A 14727-nucleotide genomic window follows, 5' to 3' on the forward strand; every position below is an offset into this window, starting at 1 on the left:
TAAATTCCACATCCATTCAGGATGGAGCTTGGTAATTTATTTTCTCTTTGTTTTAAAAGATAGTTCCTCTTTTTTCTGGAAACTGAACCCCTTGGATCAAATCCCTCCAGAACATTCTCTCCTGTGTCTTCAATCTTCCTCCCTAGGCTCCTAATATTGCAATATATAATTAAAAAAACACCATAAAGGGCGAACAGATTGACCCCCGGCCCCTAGTGATACGTTTTCCCAGCAGAGCTTCATTCAACTAAATTTGGTCCTTAAGCGGCTACTTAGAGTCCATGCCAGAAGCCTAGACCTAAATAGACTATCCCATACGATGCAGCACAGCAGCCTCATAAAAGAGGTGCTCTGCCGTACACGTTGCTCCAACACGCACCCCGGCAGCTGGGTCAGTTGGAGTTACAGTTAAGAGCAGTTTGTGTCAGGTGGGGGAGATATATGTCGTGGGGAGCTCAAGGTTTCCATGTTTGACGTTTTGATGAATCAGTACCTGGGGGACTATGTTGTGCTTAAAGTGTAAGCCAAATAGATGACAGGCTTAACCTGCCAGGCAGGGTTAGTGTGGAGACTGTGAATTTTTCTATCTAATGTGATTAGATTTATGATGGATCCCTTTGTAACTTAACTCAGGAGGGAGGGACAGCAGGTGTTGAGGATGTACCATCAGCTAATGATGGCTTATAAATGACCAGAAAGTGAACCAAGTCCGGGGCTTAGGCCACACGACCTCTCTTGTGGCAACTCCCCAAATACCTTCACAAACTGAAGAACCGGATCCAGTTTATCAATTGCCCTTTGCTGCTTTACGGCTTCTCAGGTTCTATCAGCTTACTGTAGGTTAGAGCAGTTAGCCTGGATGTCTGGGATCCGAGATTATTATGCTTTACGTGTAGAAGGTGACTATGGCAACACGTTGGCAAGTCTGAAAACATTTTGACTCAGAGATGCTATAAAACAGATGTTGTGGTGGGATTCAGCCCCTGTAGCAGCTGACATGTGAATTTTCCATTTACGCTGTGCCGACAGAATACATTCAGCTGTGCATCATGCTTTGCAGACAGTTCAACTTGATGGTAATCAAACACAGAAACAAGTGATCTCATTAAAAGAGGAAGTTTCCTTTACGGAAGAGCAAGTTATCGTTAAGATACTTCCTTTACCTCTGGCAAGCTAAAAGGCAAAGATCTGTAAATATTAACCTTAACTTTATGCAACTTCTTCAGCTTGCATGGTTCCTGTTAAAGTGAACAGTATGTGCATGCAACTCTCAACACGACATGTATTTGTTTGTGTGTAAAAAGCACATGGGAGTTAATGATGCCAAGGAAAAACACTTTAACGTCCACCACAGCTGCACCTTCTCTTACCCAATGGAAACGTACCCAAAGGCCTACTTTGAGATGCCCCGAGGATGGTCTCATAGAGCAGCTGAGGCTGCCACTCTCCACCGGCTCAGTCCCAGTGGAGGGCAGTTTGTGATCTGCTATACATCAATAAAAAACATTACAAGCTCTCTTCTGCACAGCTGCAGTCAACACAGTTTCGAGAGGTGAGAGGACGGAGAGCTGACCTGCTTTACACACTCATGCATGCTCACTTTATTGACTACAAAGATGCTAACACAGGTGCACTCTCGTGCTACGTACCTTCTATCTGTGGTCTTCCATGGATAAAATTAGTGCCTGTGCAAATCCAGCCAACCTTTGGTGCCCCATCTATCTGAGTTGTCACTCAGTGTTACAGGCTGTCAACGGTTTCGCTTACAGTTAGCGTTCCAATGGATCACTGGAAACCTGAGAACATAATCAGGAGTGAGGCAGCAGAGAAAGAGGCTACAGACTCCTTCATAAAACGTGTACATGGCATCCTGTCACCTGAGAGGCTGCGTAGTTTTTCCTTTTACCTTAGTTCCACTCTGTGGAGTTATACACCATGTTGAATTTACTTTTGCTGCAAAAACATGTTATAAAACCAAGAGCACTTAAGGACGATATTACGCAATCATAGGGTTCAAATGTAGTGCACGTTAGCATATGGTGAGCTCATTATGTTAATTGGAAGGGCATTTCAAGCTCTAGGAATATTGTTTTTACTGTGACGGGATAGTTGACATCGTATAAATTATATTTATTTGTTGATCTTTTCCTGCTGGCATTTATGGGGCTGCATTTCTTTCAAAGGTCATCTTCCTTAGCTGTAACTTAATCACAGCAATGAATGGGTGGCATATTTTATGTCCCAGAGGTAGACGCTCAGGGTGTATCACCAGACCCTTGAAGTCACATTTGTGAGTTTGTCACCGCAGTTCAGATTCATATAGCCGCTGAATTACAGCTTTCTTAAACTACTGCTATCAACATATTGCCAGACAGATACATCAAACAGCCCACAAGGACTTACTTGTATTCAAAATAGGATTTTACTTAAGGAGATGCAAAAATGGTTAAAGACTCTGCTTCATTACATCACATACAGTAATTATTCAGTTACATGATTCAGAGTGGTACTTTTATGGGAGCGCATGTTACTATAGTCCCCAGTACCTTGAATTTCTGTTAAATCTATGAAGTAATACTTTTACTATGCTTGGTAGTGCTTCAGAACTTGGAAAGACTAAAAATGGTCATATAATTCAGGGCTTGAGAAAACTTACCCCCTCTGTTCTGTTTGAGAATAAAACTCCCCCTTGGAATGAATTACATTTAATCTTTGGTTCATTAAGTGAAGTCAGATGCTTACTGCAGGGTTTCATATCAACTTGCCCTACTACTAGCAGGAAAACAGGGACACATGATGCACAGAGAAAGTAAAAACATATAAAAACAATAAATTCCATATAATTGGATAAAAACATTGCATTTAACAGTCTCCGAAAAAGGCATTCAGGACATGAAGGGCAACAGAGGAATGCTTTGGAATACCACAGTGAGTCACTTTCGGTTAAAGAGGAAAACACCCAGCCAATACCACTTGTGTAGAGACTGAAAACTGTCTGAAAAGTGTTGCATATGTCTCTTTTTCCAACTAAGCCTTTTTAGGATTTGTTGGACATATTAGGAACATTTTGCACTTTAAGGCATTTGATATTTAGCATGTCATTACCAGTGGCCTTTACACACTCGCTGTTGTCTTGAGCTTGATGACCATTTAGCTTGCAGCAGAAATGGTCATCATAGTTGTGGCCCGAACACAATGACTTTCTGAGAGCTTCGCCCGACAAGGCAATGCTGTGTCTCGCCACTGTCTGGACACTAGATGCCTGTCATTGGCCTCTCTGCTATGAGGGTGGTGAACTGTAGGCCTTTAAAACCTACTATCACTGACAGGGGTTGCATTTTTCCCACTCAACATGAACTGGATGGAGGAAAGAAGGTCAGACTAAAAGCATCGTCCTACACTTCAGCTTCAGTTCAGGCAGGTCTCGCTTTAACAATTCTTCGAATATTCTTCAAATATTCAGCCACCAGGTATTCTGTTAATCCGTCAACAATTACATGGGAGAATGTGAGCTTATAGAGGAGAAGCAGCCAAATATATGCTGATTAGACAGATCAAATCAGAGGTGTTCTAGAAAGTTGCTCTCTCTGCACATTGTGTGCAACAGAACTAGCATTTGAGCTCAAACCCTTTTAAGACTCTCTTCAATAGTCTTTGGTTTTGATGTTCCATTTACTTTGGCTACGTGAATGTTGCATGTGGCCGCACAGTGAGGACAAACTGTGACCTGAATATATAAATGAGGTTTGTTTCACTTGTGTACACCTCAGTAACTATTTTACAACCAAAATAAAGCGGAATGAATAGGAAGGAATGTGCCAACCTAAACCCATATTAAACTACTCCTGTGCCACAACATCAACTACAGTTTGCCCACTTCCACTGCGACTGTATGAAGGAGTTCAGTGCTTCACAGACACATCTGTTCATGTGAGGACAAGTTTGTTTTTCACACATGTTCCCTTCAAGTCGTGCCCTCCTTTGAATATACAGTACAGTGACAAATGCCATATTCAAGGACTGTCCAACAACCACATTCTTTGATCTCTCATCTCTACTGGTGCAGTGGAGCAGCCCTCCTAGAGATATGTCAACAGTAGCTGGAACGGAAGCGTAAAGATGTCTGCCCACATGTTTTCAGCCAGTTTAAAGCTTAAAAATGAAGACCAGTGACCAGCTGGTCACGAGCCCACTTCCAAAACCCAGCAGCCCTTAATGGGATGTGTTTTTCAAGAGCACAAGCTGCAACTGCAACCATGGAGACATTAGTTCCTCCTGACTGAAAAAGAGACTGTGTTACCCTCAGGCTACATTTAAGAACAGCGTTAGAGAGACAGAACATCTTCCTTGCCCTTTAAAGCTACACATTTATTTTTGGGTTTCTTGTGTCTGAAATGATTGAGTATACTAAATTGAAATACTTGGTTTTATAGTACAAAATACATATTCTACAAGACAATTTCCTCCATGACTTACAGCAAAGCAACCGAGTTAGAGGCAAAGAACCTACCAAGAATCCATTTAGGCACACATTTTCAGAGAGGTACTCTTATACTGCTCCTGTTTTATACAGCCTTTACCTTTTCAAAAAAGAAAAAGTCCTGTTTTTATGAAATGTATTTTTTGTAAAAGTGAATTATCAGTTTATGCTTTGTATTTCCCAGAGTAACTATTGTACTCCCACTACTCTCAGCCTCATACGACCTCTTGTTGCTGATGACAGAAACCACTAACAAGGCACTAGCTGTGGTTTGTTAAGACGGAAGGAAAGCAGTAACGTTACCGAATGCCACGTGGCTGAGTGTTGGGGTAGACGTTTTTGGAAGTGCGCCTTTTACAACCTAATGAGTTTCCAGCAAATAATCTTCTACATGATTCAAGATTGTGACGAGGCCGTACCCACACACTCCCTAGGGGACTACTTTCTCGGTTGAACAGCTTTAAAAGGCGCTTTAGAATAATGTTGGTTATGTTGTACATCATTTTAGCTCACAGAGTATTTAAAGTGAAAGGAAAGTTCAGATATGCAATAAATAGTTTTGGTTACATAAAGGAGTTGAAACCCTTTACTTGTTTGAAATATGCAATGCTAACACTGCGGTTCACAACATCATGCGAGGGGAGTTTCTAAGCGTCAACCGTGTTTCCAAAATAAGGTGATCACACTTACAATTGTTATTCAGTGTGTTTAACCCCAGTGGAGAAACAACACAGAGCTCAGGACTAACATTTAATGAGTTAAGTCAGGGGGGAAATCATCATACCTGCAAACGTTTCACACTCTCACACACACACAGACACAGACACACACACACACACACACACACACACCAGCAGCAACAACAACTTACATGTATGGCCACTTTAACCTTCACTAATCCAAGGGGAAAAGTAGTTTTCGCGCCTCCATCATCTTCTGAGACTCAGCTTTAGTTTTTTTTGCCATTATAATAAAGCTACCATAGAGCCCCTTTTTTATATTCTGGGATTACCAGCTGGTTTTATAGCCTAACGGATACGTTTAACATCCAAACCCTTGTCCAAATAGCTTTTCTACTATTCAGCAGAACAGTATGTGCTCATGGACTCTGGAAGGAGTTACAGGGGAACTTGTGTAAGCACAATTGTTATTAACATTCATTCATCCCCCTGTCAGTGAAACTCATCAATGGGCAACTCATACCGCCTTTTAAACATCAAAATGAGACGTGATTGGTTGTGTGTAATTTATTTTCTGAAGGGTTTATTTTTTTAAGACCTGCCTTGACTTGCTGTACCTCTTAACAGCTTGTGATTAATTGGCAGGTTGTTTGTATCTCAGGCAGGTTTTGGCATTTGTGTTTCATTTAGGGTGATATATTGCAAAGGCTGGTCTTAATGTATGCAGTATTTCCTACAAGACAGTTTGAGGGCAGTAAGGCACATTTATTTAAACCTTAACCTTTTATTAATAGATATAGTCCATATCGTTATTACTGTTTTTGCCATTATATGACCCTAATCAGCTAAATATTAGAGGCTTTAAATAAGACCAATGGGTTTTTTGCTTCTTCCTTTTCCTTTTCCATTCAAACCAAACCATTGATATATGGCACATTATTATTATTGGTGGTTTTCTTGTAAATAATGGCTAAAGAGATCCACGCTTTTATTGCTGGCTGGTCCAACAAATAACTTAAGACGTGCATAACACTAACTGGTTTAGCTTAATTCTCTTTAGGAAATACTCTTAATAAGTCTATATCCATATATATATAATAAGAAGAAGTGCATTTGTTTTTAAACACTTAAAGTCGTCTTTCTGTCTACAAAAGCTCTTGACATTATGTAATGGACCTCCAACAAGTAAAGAGCTGTTCTTCAAATATCAATGACTGCTTATAATTAGCAGAAAAACCTCACACTTAAAAAGCAGAATAGAGGGAACTGGGTAGTAGTGTCACAGGAGCTCAGTTTGTTTGCAGTCTTTACATGTTCACACCCCTGTTGGTCATGGCAATCAAACATCTGTTAACTTAATAAACTGCAGTAGTTGAAGCTCTGTTTAAGACAGGGCATCACACTGATACAGAAGGACCAAAGTATAAGAAATATCCAGTTTGGTGATCAGTTATTTTCCTGGAAGGGCTCCCATCCACTGTGATGAGCCAGACTCACATCTGGGTTTGATTCCCTTAACCGAAAGTAAGTATTTCCCAGAGAACAACAGCCTTCACTGAGTCCAAAAAAAAAGCATTAATTTGGTTCACATGTAGTGTAAAATGAATTCATGAATTTGGTTTCCAGTTCTGGGGTTTTCCAAGGAGACAAAGGGAGATTAACACCTAATTTGGTTGCTAATGATGTTCTTATAAGTGATCAGTCAGGTTGTTGAAGTGTTTCCTTCTGGATCTCGTTCAAATGTTAAGACACATTGTATATTAAAATGTACTTCACTTCATGGTTTGCTTGAGTTTGACTTTCTGGGCATGGAAGTAGATAACTTGGAAAGAAGTAAACATACATTAGACATTTGGATGGAAATGTCTCTAGTGTGTCTTGGTTGTTTGCTAACGGAAAGACGAAGAAGAGCTAGAGCTGCAGAGACCTTGTGAAGTGACATGAATATATTTGTGTTTATGCAAAGGGTCAGTTTGTTCCACATGAATTGTCTAACTGAAATAATGCAAATGTGAAATCTTTCCTGAACTTCTGGAGCTGTTTAAGCAGACTTCATTTCACAAGTATGTTAAAAATTAGCTTTTGACCTCGATGGAAAATGTCTGTCGTACAGGTTCAGAGCGTAGAGACAACGTACTTAAACAATGCAATTCAAACTATAGGCTAAATTCAAAATAAACACTGAGAGCCTGTAATGATAAATTGTAAGAGATAACGCTGACACACCTTTTGATTGTGTATCAGAATCAATCATTTACAAAATTAAACTTGCAAAAATAAGATATAACATCATTATGTTACCATCAATCACATACTAATATATCCTTTTGTTTGTGCAGTTTGTGGCAAGCAGTATCTGTGAGTGAACATCCACTAATGGCCTTATTTCCTGATGAAAATTGTGACATTTTTTACGAAAGCAAATGTTGTGACTCAAATGGTAACTGAATTTCCGAAGTTAGGCCAATTTTTTACAAAAAAAAGGACATAATAGATGTTCTTCCATGAGCATGTTAAAGCATGTGATTTAATGTTGATGCTGAAAAGATAGCCAGCCCCAATAGTTCACCTGTAATGTTAGCATGTTTTGGGCACATTGTTTCGGTTATCTAAGCTTCAGAAGCTTACAAGTCTCAAAAATACATCAATTCAGTAAAAAAAAGAAAGAAGCTAAAGTTCATTCTGTCATCTTTTACTGGTCCTAATTTGCATAAGACATTCAAAACCTAGTTCAACCTCTCAAATGGGGCTGAAATAAACACGCTGAATAATTGACACCTTGCCATGCATTTGGACGGGAACCTATTTAATACATTGTAGTTGTAAAGTTAACATACTAAACCATAAAGTGCCCTCTCAAGTATCTGCCGTACCATGACACTGAATGTACAGTATGCATTGTAGATGTGTTTATAGCTTTAATGACATGGTTTATGTGGTTTGTCTATTCACAAACATATCTGTTTGCCATTTATTGCAAGCATTTGTGGGCCATATTTGTTGTCTGCATGAGGGAGATGAAATGATTTATATTCTTTCATCATTAGCTGAACACCTGGAAGTCAATCGCGGTTTTTAGCGAGCACCTGTCTTGTGAGTTTAATCAGGAAAATGTGTTAGTGAGGCTTCATCTGTTGTCGTTTCTGTCTCTAAAGTGCAGGTATGACTTCAGTCTAATGTTTTCAGAGAGTCTGAATGCTGAACAGACTGTCCTCTAGTCGGAAAGACATTTCAAAAACAGGAGCGACAGAAGGAAGGCGTGTGAAAAGGGTCAAAGTGGAGTCACCGTGTGAAATTATTCTTCCGCTCTTACTGTGTTGACTGAAATATTTCCAGTCCCTTCACTTCCGAAAAGTAATAACTTCACCTGGAAAAAATGAGGCCGCATCTGCTTCAACCCAATAAGTTTTAGCTGCACCTTCATATATATAAGACAGAACTTCAATCCAACTACAAGACACATGAAGAGGGGAAAACAGCTTAGTTTCTGTTTAGGTTATTTATTTCCTTGCATTTCTGTGATGGCAAAAAGGGAGTGATCTCATTTTATGCCCATTCAGACTGGTACCAAGGAAAATGGTTTGAATAGGCCCTCTGTTCTGCTAGAAGTTTCAGGGAAGCTGAATCCAGACCTACTTTTGTGGCTTTTGGTTACACTCCAAGATTGGGGCTGTGTTGTATTTCCCCCTTTTCCCCTTCTCTGTCTGATCTGAGCTGCAGACACATGCACAGTCAGTATGTTCACGCTTTTAAACATAATGCAAACAGCAGCCGTACCGCATGTTACATCACTCTGAGTGTTGTTGACACCCACCCAACAACTTCTATCTCATAACAGGCCAGGACATTCACAGTTTCCTCGCTGCTCAGGAGGGACTGTTTAGGGGCAGAGGAGGGGGGGGGGGGCGGGACGGGGAGCAAGCTGTCTATCAGCATTACATCCAAGGCTGCAGGGCTCAGAATGCACTTGGCTTTCGGGAATAGAAAATGGTGACATGCTAAACCTTTGTAAACTCGCAAGGCACTCTGAAATTGTTCCTCTCATAAACAACCGAAAGCTTTCAATGATGAAAACATATCTGGTTCATTGAAAGGGCACGGACTTTCTTAAATGGTCTCACCCCTGCATCCATTAAATACCTTTTGTCTATGACCTCAAATCAACTAATACGTACTGCCGACTGTTGCCTAACATTTTATATCCACAATAAGTAAAAGCATTTGTAGTTATATTGCACAACACACAGAATTCTTTGATTTGTATTGTATTATGCAACACTATGTGTGAATTCACATTTGACCAAAAGGAGCCAAAATATGCAATGGTCATCTGCCCAATGCCTCTCGATCATACTATAAATCAATGACTGTGAATGTATCTGAAGAGATCTGGCTTTGTAAAATGTGCAGATAAACATGAATGTGATCTTCCTCCAGTTCTGAAACCGGGTTTCTTTTTCCCTCGGTCCCAATTAAACCCAAGATGTTGCACAATGGACTTCTTCTCTGCGTTCGTGCATCCTTGTTTAAGTCTTTGGGAAATATCGTTTTATGATCATTGTGTGCAAAGATGCTTGGCTTTGCAAAATAAGGAAGTACCCTGGCAATGGAGCCATCAAAGTGTTCTCATAGTTATTTTACCATCCCCAAGCTCCTACAGCCTCATGTGAATGTCATATTTTAAAAAAAATATATGATTCAGTGCCTTTTTCACACCAGATGTAGAACATGTGTAGAGAGCTTTTGGTTCTGGTTTTCTCTTTCTCATCTCTTTTTGATGGAAAATTATAAATGGAAAAAAAGAGGACAATTATCCTTGGTGCAAAGGGGGGCAATAACTTTATCATCCATTAAAAGGGGAATAAATAACCATCATTTAAAGTTATTTGGACAGATTTCTAACGGACACAACGGGGTGCTAAATAATTGCCTGCATCTTTCTGACTTTGATGTAGGATGCCATGCAAGTTTGTTGGTAATAGTTGGCTTAGCTCAAAATGTAACTATTCTATTCTTCACCCAAAGTAAGAGCATGTTAGAAGCTTGCATAAACTTTAATCTGCTACTTCTTGCTTTTAATTTGCTGTTGGCTTTATAATGGGAATCGAACACACATGGGACACATTGTGCTCCTCGTGAATCATTGCAATGTGCAACCTCCACACAAAAGATTTTGACAACCATTTTTGCACAACAAGTTACTCCATTCGATCTTTGACAAAGCTAAACACAATGCTCTACACAATGCCTGATATTCTGAATAGCAATGTGTTAAAGGATGCCTACACAAGAAAATGTATGTGTGTATAGGACTGTGTGTGTGGCACCAGTTTTCTGGCACACTGCAGCCTGTCTAGGTTGAACTGGTTGTTTTTGGATCTGAGTTATGCAGGATCATGAATCAAGTCCAAAGCAAAGAAACTAGCTTTCCTCCCTACATACCAACCTCAGGGCTTTATAGATGCCAACAATAAGCCGCTGTTTCCTTGTTTGGCATTTTCAGTGTGAGGAAAAAAAAACAAAGCAGTCTGTAGCCACTGGAAGTGATTAGGCAGTATGCAACCTTACACAACTTTACTATGCAAAATGGAGCCTCATTGCTCAAACATGGTGGAGAAGGAGACATCGACTTTTGTTCAGATGCTAAATAAACTCCAAAATGAAAATCTGAGATCAGAGGGCACAGGGTGTTGACAGAGGTGGTGAGCAAATGGATGACTCCAGGTCAAAGTCCGAGCGTGGCTAATGTTTTAAGAAACAAAAACAGGCCTCTACTAGCTTGCTTTCAAATATAAGACGAGGGTGCAGGCATTTTGTTTCCTTCGTGATGGTTGGAAATGATCTTGCGGCCCGGAGGATCCATGACCCTGATGGACGTCCTGAAGACAGCTGCTGTTTGTTTTTAATTAGCGCTGGTCTGAGAGGATGGAGGAGAAAGAATACCTCAAGTTACACTGAGAGAGTTTGTCTAAACTGTTAGGCATTTCTCATCTTGCTCTCTTCTTGATTGGGGATGCCAATGGCCTGTCAATCGTTCCACCACTTTTGTCCAGACTTGAATATCTCAGCAGCTTTCCGATTGTGATGAAATGTTGAACCTGCAGACAATTATATTTTCCAGACGGTGAATCTAACGTACAGTGGATGAATTTTACTTTGGCACCAGCACAATGTTCACATGTGTGTTTTTTATAGGTGAGTAAAGTCATATTTAGTTTATAATATATTGCTATCACAACTATAGGGAAATGTCTCAAAAAGAATTAGATGGATTGCTCCTAGGTCTCCCTAAGTATAGTTGAGTCAGAAAACGTATGTGTTCATTTCCGTTTCTACACCTATCTGCACATTTGCAAATGTGTGTTGGACTCAAATACTGCACACATGACACATTATGTCCTCATAGCATGTAAATATTTAGTTATACTTGCAAAAACTAATTACATTCCCATTAACCTTAGGTCTTAATTGCTAATGAGCAATTTTAAAATCTACTCACAGAGCTGCTAGCATCAGTATATTCTGTAAGTTGATTTAAATGTCTATGTTGTGGTCTACTCCGCGACCCTGACGGAAAAGCGGGAGAAGATGGATGGATGGATGGATGTTGTGGTCTAATGGTGGAACACATGCAGCTGGGATAGTGAGGAGTACATGGCAGTTAACGTTACTGCTTATATGTCTTGAGCATGTCCCTCTGATCAGCACCATGTGGTTATGATTAAGTATTATATCTATATATCCTGTGTGCTCACAATATGTCTGGAACAGTTTTGATTCACCTCTTTGTTTTCATTTGAAGGTGTCCTCAGGTTAACTCTTCAAACTGCGTATTTTAACCAGATTTCATAGTTCAAATGATCACATGGGTTCACTTCTGAATAAAGTTAACATAACGTGTTATTGATTCCCAGACGAGAAATTATAGATGAAGAAATGAAAAATATAAATGGAGGTAAACAAAACTTTAATAACAATAGAGGCATAAACTAAAGAAATACAAGAGCAGTTTAATACCGGGTAGAATTCACAGTTTTGTGATGTGATAGTAGCAGCAAGGCAGGTTAGATATGTACAGTGTACACGTGACAAATATATGATATGACTAATCATGTTTTTTCTGTATTTAGAAAAAATATAGAGTTATAAAACTGTATAATATAGTAAGTTATAGTATATTTTGGAATATGAGATAATGCAGTTTCCTTTTTGTCCTTCTGACAGGAAGCCCGTGACTTTTTACTATAGGTCAGGGCAGACACCTCCAGACACCATCAATTACTCTGAGTTATCGGCACAGAGACAGATCTGCAGTAAAAGGATCAGTCAAACGCTGCCGCACCAAACCAGAGACCCAGGCAGTTGACACTTGTGGGGAAGCTTGCTTCCTCTTGCATGTCAGAAGGAATGACCAAGAAACTGAAAAAGAGATGAGCACAATGATGCACAGAAGGGGACTTTCCATTTGTTCAGAGCGAGAAACAGCTGTGGCTGACATCCCCATTGGGAAAATGCTCCATAAATTGGGACAATGAAAGGTTTCTTCACAGTTCAGTCACATAAAAAAAGGCTAGATCATAACTGCCCGGTGATTAGTAGATGATTTCATTTCTGTTAATTGTGTGCATATTATTTAAATCAAACTAGTCATGTAACCATTTAATGTTTGCAGCTGAATTACACAGGTACACATACTCTCTTTTTACGTTAGTCTCACAGCAACACAGCTGGTAACTATTTCCTGTGTTATGCAGACTGCTTGGTTTGAAAAATGAAGGAAAATATCAATGACATTATTCATTCCCTAGAGGTTGTACATATTTTTCCCCCCAAAACAATGGATAATAATTACAATCAAACAGTTTTTTTATACTGTATAATGAACACTGTAGAAAAGCAAACTTCAAATTGTTGACCTGAAACTCATTTTTGGGTAAGGTAAACAAAGTAGTTACAGTATCTCGACTGTCTTTATTAAGTTTCTTGAGTTAAGTTTGTCTAATTAAATAAGTTAAGTTGGCAAGATAGGTTTGAGGGTCAAACTCATTTCTCTGAGTTTGCTTCACAAAAGAAATGGGTGGAAACGATCCATATTTCTTGAATGCTTTGGTTTTGATTGTCATTAGAATGTGGAACTTAAAATAAGAAGTTATAACACACACAAAGAAACAACTTTTGAACACATTTTTTTCGAGTATCTACAACTCAAATATTGCAGATGAAAAAGTTATCTCAACATAAGATTATTAGTTGGCTCAAATGTTGGCAGTTTTCTGAATGAAGTGCAGACAGTTGCCTTGAAATTTTGAGCTGTCCTAATTTTTTTAGGGCAGTGAATAATACTTTAATTATTAGTTATGGTTTAAAAATGACCAAGCAAAACATCCCAAAACTCATCATCTGTCCTTTGTCATTTGGAACATGCTCATTTTGTAATAAGAATACCCCGTGTATTTCTGAAGACTTCTTTTAACAATTACTAGAATCATTAGCACTGATGGCGCTGAAAACAACCGTGCAAGTGCCGCAACACCTTCGAACACACTCTCTACAGAACGCCCTCGCTATTTCCGTATCCTGTGAGGACCAACTTCTGAAAGACACTGGTGTAAAGCGGTAAAACAAGTAACACCTTGCCAATATTTTAAAAACATGGAAACTGCATGAACAAATGTTTGGTTGTTGGTGGATTATTGAACAGTGCTTTATTCAAGAGCATCCAAAAGTCAGGCACAGGTCTTTCATTTTCTCACCTGCTGTTTTTTGGCAGTTTATGTAAATTCTTTTAATTCTCACTCTCCTTTTTCACAAACGCCCCTAACACTTTGCTTAAGTGAGACTGATCTCTGACCTGGTGTGGTGTGAAACAAATGTGTCACCGTTTTGTTGTTTTTTTAACTTGCCTACCACTACCAGAATGCTTTCACGCTGATAGTGTTGACAACTCAGGGCCACTGTCCTTCACCTCCCCCCCCTCTCTCTGCTTCCTCAGCTCTCCAGGGTCCCAGGCGGCTGCTCTCATGTGTCGTGCAAACACACTCACTGGCTACCTTTTTCTAACACACACTCACACACTCACACTCACTCACACTCACAAACACACACACACACACACACACACACACACACACACACACACACACACACACACACACACACACACACACACACACACACACACACACACAGAAAACACATTGTGCATGTACACATAAAGCCACATGCAAACAGATATGTGGGAATGCAAACACCAATTCAAATACATTCTCCCTCTGCATGTTTGTCTCTCACTCTCACACAGATAACATCCTGATACCTGCATGCAATGTAACATAACAAATGAACGCAATCTAAAACGAATAATGGCAATGCGTCCCATGTTTTTTTTGCAGATTCAGTGCCTTTCTCATTCATTTTCAAACAATATTTGCTGTTATTATTTTTAGGTTCATAGCTTTTGTACATGAGAAAAGTGTGAGAAAATGCTTTCGAAATCCAAAGCCACATTATAACCGAGAAAGGCAACCGGCTTTAAATCAGACGGACAGAAATTCCCAATGGAAAAAT

Source organism: Eleginops maclovinus, chromosome 3 (assembly GCF_036324505.1).
Source record: "Eleginops maclovinus isolate JMC-PN-2008 ecotype Puerto Natales chromosome 3, JC_Emac_rtc_rv5, whole genome shotgun sequence".
NCBI lineage: Eukaryota > Metazoa > Chordata > Actinopteri > Perciformes > Eleginopidae > Eleginops > Eleginops maclovinus.